This window comes from Lontra canadensis, unplaced genomic scaffold (genome assembly GCF_010015895.1).
Source record: "Lontra canadensis isolate GAN:19392208 unplaced genomic scaffold, GSC_riverotter_1.0 scaffold8, whole genome shotgun sequence".
In the NCBI taxonomy this organism is placed as follows: Eukaryota; Metazoa; Chordata; class Mammalia; order Carnivora; family Mustelidae; genus Lontra; species Lontra canadensis.
Window position 1 is genome coordinate 18,898,733 of NW_022631002.1, and position 6,564 is coordinate 18,905,296.

General features: G+C 56.4%; 1 protein-coding gene across 1 annotated transcript in view; it reads right to left on the reverse strand.

Moving 5' to 3' along the window:
• Positions 1 to 6,026, reverse strand: part of CDH5 (cadherin 5) — a 31,040-nt gene extending 25,014 nt beyond the window's left edge. The window contains exon 1 of the mRNA XM_032854309.1: positions 6,009 to 6,026. The gene's annotated coding sequence lies outside the window, so the exon portion shown is untranslated. The remainder of the gene's footprint in view (positions 1 to 6,008) is intronic.
• Positions 6,027 to 6,564: the final 538 nt, after the last annotated feature.

Sequence of the window (6,564 nt, forward strand, 5' to 3'; positions counted from 1 at the left end):
GGTGGATTTGGGGTACGACTGATGAGCACAGGGTCTGAGGAGTTTGGAATTGAATTCTCTGCTCAGAAAGTCCCAGCTGAGGAGCCCCGGGAACTTGCCTGACAACAGCCTTCAGGGGCAAGGGGACCTGCTTGGCAGCTCCACGCAGAGGCCAGATGCCTGGCCTGGTCCCTGTCATGCAGGATTTGTGATGGGGCCCCACCCCTGGAGCCCTGCTGGAGGCTTTTGGGGGCAGCTCCAAATGCATTCCTGGAGGAGGGTGGGCCCTCTGTGCCCTCGGTCAATCTGGGAAGGTCTGGGGGGCCCAGAATGAGAAGACAGGGTGTGTGGTCCAGAGTGAGCGGTCATGGAACCCAGGAGAAGGGGCCAAGGAGCCTCAGAGAATCTGGGGGACAGCAGGGCTCACCTATGCCCAGATGGGAGGTTGGGGCCGTGGAAAGCTCCGGGCTCCATGTTTTTGTCCACAGCGGGTGGGGCCCTTGATCCAGAGGCCTGGGCTGAACCTGAGGACTGAGGGGTGCTCCGAAGGTCGAGCCAAGTGTGGGGACCCGTGCCTCATCTGCTCCTCTCACTTGTCTCCTGTGTGGGTCTGGGGGTGCTTGGTGGGCTTCTGGCAGCAGTCCAGCCTGCAGGACGTTAACACCCCAGGCTTGGTCACTGACTCCCGGCCTCTGCACTTGGCGTTCTCTCTCTTCTGCATGGATTTTAGTCACATGTTCCCACTTGTTGGAAGCCTTCTCTGGAGCTCTGGGCTTACATAGGCACTCAACAAACATTTATTGAGCACCTGCTGTGGGCCCCGCACCAAACTACATGTGGGGAGCCAACGCAGTCTGTACCCCCTGGGGAGGGATACTAACCGTTTGATAAAAAATACCCAGTTTTAAACTGTGTGGTGTGCTGATGGAGGAGAGTAAGAAGCTGGAGGTGGGGGCCAGCAGGCCCTAGATTGTTCCTAGGGTCTCAGTCCAGGTGGGAGTCTTACTTTTCTCTGATCTACTGTGGGACATCAGGCAAACATCCCTTTGGTCCCTTCCTATTTGTGGCCTCCATCTGTCACCGAGTTTTGGTCTTGAAGGCTCTGTGAAGTCTACTCAGCTCTGTGAGTTTAAAAAAGACTTGGGGGACACAGAGGGAGACAAAGGGAGGGGAAAGGAAGAGCTGGAGCTGCTCCTTTTGTAGCTACATAGACCCTAGGAAGCCTGGACCCCGCTGGGAGCCTGGCAGGTGATTCTGGGCTAGCCCTGCCCGCAGTACCAGTAGCCCCCTGCTCCTTGACCTGACCAGAGCAATGTTCAAGCCTGAGGTTTTAGGGGCTGAGTCTAGGCCTGAAGGGATTATCAGGCAGGGTGGAGGGCCCTTTGGGGTGGGGCAGAGGAAGCTTGCGGGTTAGGGATACACACATGACAGGGATACCACATGGACACGCAACACCATCAACGGAGCCTTCATAAGTACACACCCCGTCCCCACTCACCCACCCTCCCTGAAGAGTGGCCCCTCTGCTCTCATGCAGTACACCCCCTCCAGCCGGGACAAGATCAGGCAGCTGAACCCAGCCCCCGGCAAAGCATCAGAGGGCGGACAGGACGATCAGTCCCAGCCCAACCTCCCACAGGCTCTGGACTCTAGCCCAGAGGCCCTGGGTCAGGGATTTGGGGCTAGGCTTTGGGAGGAACATGTGGGGGCTGTGCCTATGGGAAGGGCAAGTGCTGGAGCCCCTGCTCCCTGTGTGGCCCTGGATGGCTCTCCTCACTGCTTTCCACCCCACCACCTTGAACCTCAGTCTGGGACAGATTGGAGCCAGTGATCCCCGGATTCCCATATTGTCCACCGGATGCCCAGCATTTACAGCTGGGCCTTGGCAGCTGGTAGATACTGGGAGGATGAAGGTGAGGCCCTAGGAGCCTCGGGATGGGGTGTGTTGGGGGACAGGATTAGGCAGCTGTGAACTGACCCCTTCGGGCTTTCTCCTTGTTTGTGGCTTAATTCAGGCTAGGGACCTGCTCCTGTGGGTCCCAGACCTAATCTCCTTCCTGTAGGGTTTTGCTGACAGCTTCTCTCTCTCAACTCCCCTTCATGCTGACTGTGCTACCCCGCTGCTGACCACTCCTCCCTGGCTCCCCCACCCCATACCTTGCAGGATGAAGCCTAGTTCCTGAGCCTGGTTTCAGGGCCCAGCATAGCATAGCCCCTGCCCATCCTGCTGGCTCTCCTCTCCCCTGTCTCCCTGCCCCTTCCAGCCATGGGGAGAGCTAGACATTTCTGGAACACACGTGGCTCTTCCTCTCTCCAGCAGACCCTTTGCACAGGCTGTTCCCTCTGTATGAAATGCGCTTTGCTGTGTCCCCTGGGTGAATGCTCTACTTCTTTCCAAGCCCCAGGCTGCCTCTTTGATGAGGTCTCTTTGACTCCTGCCCCTAGCACAGCCTCTGCCTCCTGGTCTGAGTGTCTCCGACCCGGTGGGTTCTGGACTGGTCTCCACTTTGACCCAGCATCATGCTGCATGAACTCAAGGCCCTGGACTTTGAGGTGTCAGTGTCCCCACTGCTCCCTGTCAGCCTGCCTCGGTCTCCAGTTCTGGTCTTGTCACTGCTTCCCTCCTCACAGGATTTAAAACATAAATTCTCATACTTAAAGGCAAGACCTTGGGTGGTCAGAGCAGGTGCAACCCTTGGTATAGCTGAAAAGAATCTCCTCCCCAAATAGCATCGCTACTGGCCCATCATATTAGACATACCACCAGTAGGATTTTGATTCTTTGAGGGCAAGTTTCTTTGTGTCGTCTGATGAACACACTCCCGTCCCTGTGCAAGAAACCTTTTATGTAGACCTGGCCAGACAGAGCTCACAGGTTGTCATCCCTTTCCATACCCATGACAGACATCACTGATTACAGTATTACTGTATGTATTCCCACTGAACTTGAACTCAGTCCCTGAATCTTCAGTATAATCTTATAAGTAGATACTAGCAATTCACCAGACTTAGTTTGTGATTTCAAACAATTTTGTGCTGGGTTTCTGGGCTCTAGGATTATCCAGTCTACCCCCGTCTTCTAATGGGGGCAGCTCCAAGTTTCAAGGAGACAACACCCCTCACCCCCCAGCAGGGAGATTTTTCCAGTCGTCTTTGGGCTTCCTGACTTTGACTGAGGCTCTGAGATAATCATTGGGAGCAACGGAATGAGCCCCACATGCTTGCCTATTTGTACTGGCCGAGCTGCCCAAGAGCTGTGTAGCCTTAGGCCCATTCCTTGCCTCTCTGAGCCCCAGATCCCTCATCTGTAAAGGAGGCAACAGTAGCTGCCTCCTTGGTCAAGAGGATTAAATGAGATCATTGGTGTGAAACCTGGTATACAGTAGGTGCTCAGTAGGTATGCAGTTGTCTTGACTCTTTCCTACCCACCCACTCCAGCCTGATGGCAGTGGGCCTGGCTGGCCAACTCACACCTGACTTCACTTCCTGGTTCTTCCCTGGGCCCACCTCCTATACCCCTGTGTTCCTCTTCAGAAGGAAATCTCATTCACTGCCTGCCTGGCCCTGGGTCCATGTTTCCCCTCCTCCCAATATCTGTGCCTGCCAGGATCTGACGGTTACTGTGACCCAAGACAGATAATCTGGAAGTCCCTGAATGAGTTCAGGGACCATTTGGTCCATCCCCTGCCCTAGAGAGAATAGAAGACTGAAGGTCAGAGAGCAGACCTAAGACCTCTCAGTATTCCTCCTCTAGGAAGCCTTCTGGGATTTTTCCACCCAATATCTGTTTGGACTTGGGTTAGGATGGACTTTTTAGAATCTCTAGCCAGAACCCAAGCTCCCCAGGGCAGGACCTGGCTCCTAGAACATTCCTTCCAGCATCATTTGGCTCCTCACTTATTCTCATGGCCTCTTGTGTGGCTTAAACTGTCAGGTTCAACCCTCCCTGACTTTTCCCCTCTCCGAGCTTCACTATGGAGTGTGGTGGAGCTATAGGGTCAGAAAGAGGTGGCCTCACTCCTAGTTTGCTTCCGTCTCATGCTCGCTGTGTAACCTGGGACTGCCTACTTGGTCTCTTTCGGCATTCGCGGTCCCCTCTGTCAAACGGGAATTCTTTTAGTAGCTTCAGGAATGGTGGGGAGGGGGCTGGTGAGGAGAGGTGCTGGAAGTAACTGGGATGGATCCCCATAGGCAAGAAGCCCAAGATTTTTCTAGAGTGATTGGCCACCGTGTTCACCTTATGTCCCCGAGACAGCAGCAAAGCTGTGAGTCAGCCAACTTTGGAAGAAAATACATGTGGCCCCTCTGGTTTCCTGCCCCCACGTCCGGCCCTTGTTTCCCAGCACAATTGGTCAGGTTGAAACTGCAGGGTGGGCAACTTAACCCCTGCCAGGCCAGCGGATGCCTCCTCTACTGCCTTACAATGGTAAGCAGCAATCGGCAGGGCTGCCTGGGCCCCTTGGGGATCACCTGCTGCCCCCCAGACTGGGGCCCAAAGATGGCAGGTCTCTGCTACTCCCCACATCTGAAGGGGAGCCAGAGTCCCTGGTCCTGGCATTCATGGCCATCACTGTCGCCAGCCCTCCTGGCACTTCCTGCTCTAAAAAACCCTGTGGCCACGGCGGCCTTCCTAAACCCGCTGAGTTGCCCAGGCTTCCTGCCTCCCCCAGAGTGCCCTTCTTCTCTTGTGGGGTCCTGTCTGTCCCCTTCACACAGCAGCATCGTCCACGGGCTGGGGAACAAGCTCGGCCAGAGAGCTTGCCAGGAGAAGAGCTGAGCCCACAGCCTCTTATGTGCACCCCAGCCCCACCCCCCACCTGCTGGGGACTGACTGACCTCAGGGATCAAAAACTCGATGACATTCACAGCTCTGGGGTAACGGCTACATTCAGCTGTGATTTCCTGATGACCCCCTTCCGTGAGCCATTCCTGGGTGTGGACACGTCCTCCTATAATTGACTCATGAAAAGGCTGCTTTCCTCTGGTTTATAGATGAGAAACCTGAGACATGGAGGAAATCCTTTGTGCTAGAAAGAGTCTGGGCTTTGGAGTGCCGGTCCTGGTTCAGATACCCTCTCCTGATCTTACTTTGCCCAGTCCGAGTGGCCTCCCCTAGGAGCAGAGAAAGGATGCATCTAAACTCATGAGTTCGTTGGCAGTAGTAGAATCATGAGCTCCGTCTTTAGAACTTTTTATCCTTACCACCTCCAGTTCCCGTGATGGCTGGCGCAATGAGTCCCTGTCTCCATTGTTCAGACGAGAACATGGAGGTTTAGAGGTGCTGAGTAATTTTCCCAAAGCAACATGGGAAGGAGGGTTAAGTCTGGGGATCTCAGCTTAAACTGCCTGCCTTTAAGTCTTTTGGGGGGGTCTTCCCTGAAATACGAGGGCTGTGAGATCCCAACCTTGGGGCATATGGCTGTAGCTCTCACGGCTCTAACCTGGCCCCCGTGGTGTCCAAGGCAGGGAGGGGAGGGATCCATAGGCAGGGCCTCAGGTGCTCAGGGCCGGTCCTCAGCAGACCTATTCTAAAAATGAGGGCAGTGGCTGACAGAGCCCTGGGCTCAGGGCTCCCCTTCTGGGGCTCCTCTGCCAAGGCCAGCACAGAACTTGGGCAGGAGGGATGATGTCAGGCCTTGGTAAGCCCTCTCCCGTTGGCGGGGGGGCTCACAAGGGGAGGCTAGGCCTGGTGCCAATCCTCTGCCTCTGATGGCAACTCAGACGGACTCCCGCCCTCTCCGATCATGGCGCCGTGGAAGCCGGTGGGCCTTCAAGTCATATGGAGTTGGAGAGTCTCCCTGTGGGAGAGCACGTCCTTCTCCCCAGTTCTGAGAAGGCCCATTTGCGCCTGTGCCGCCAACCCGAGGCGCACTCTCCTGGCCCTGCTCTGAGCCTGGAGGAGACCTGGTCTGCCCCCAAGGAATGGCTCTTCCCTGGGACCCCGACAACAACCACACTATACACGGGGAAGCCGAGCACCTCTCAGTTTGGTTTAGGATGAAGTGGGGTGCGGGCTTTCGTCACTCACTGTGCTCGTGGGCTGAAAGGTGTCCCTGTTCCGTCCCACCGTCCTTCTGGGGCCGAGCTGCCGTGGAGTGTGTGAAGCTCTGCGGATAGCCTCTGGAGGAGAGCCACACCCGGCCGACTAGGGAGGCCTGGCTGCCGCCCCTTCAGGTTTTCCAGCTGGCCCTGGCCCGCTTCCCCCTGGGATGGTTTCCTGTTATTGTTCCTTTGTGAGGGCCGGGCTGGCTGCAGATAGGCAGGCTCTGTGGTGGGCGGCTGCCTCGGCCCGGCCAGGCTCTCCCCACAGAGGCCTAGGCCTGGATCTGGCCCGGGATGCTCACCTCAGACCCTGGCCCCAGGCCTCAGCTCTGGGGCCCTAGGCCCAGCACCCGCCAAGGTCCTTAGTTCATCCTCCTCGTAACCCTCAGGGCAGGTGTCATCACCCCATTCTATAGCTCAGGGCACTGAGACTCTGAGTTTAAGGGGCTTATCTACCCAGCTGGGGTGTCCAGAGCCAAAAATCCGGCCTGGGTCAGCTCAGGCTTGGACCCAGATCTTCCCAGGTGGCTCCCTGACGTGCTG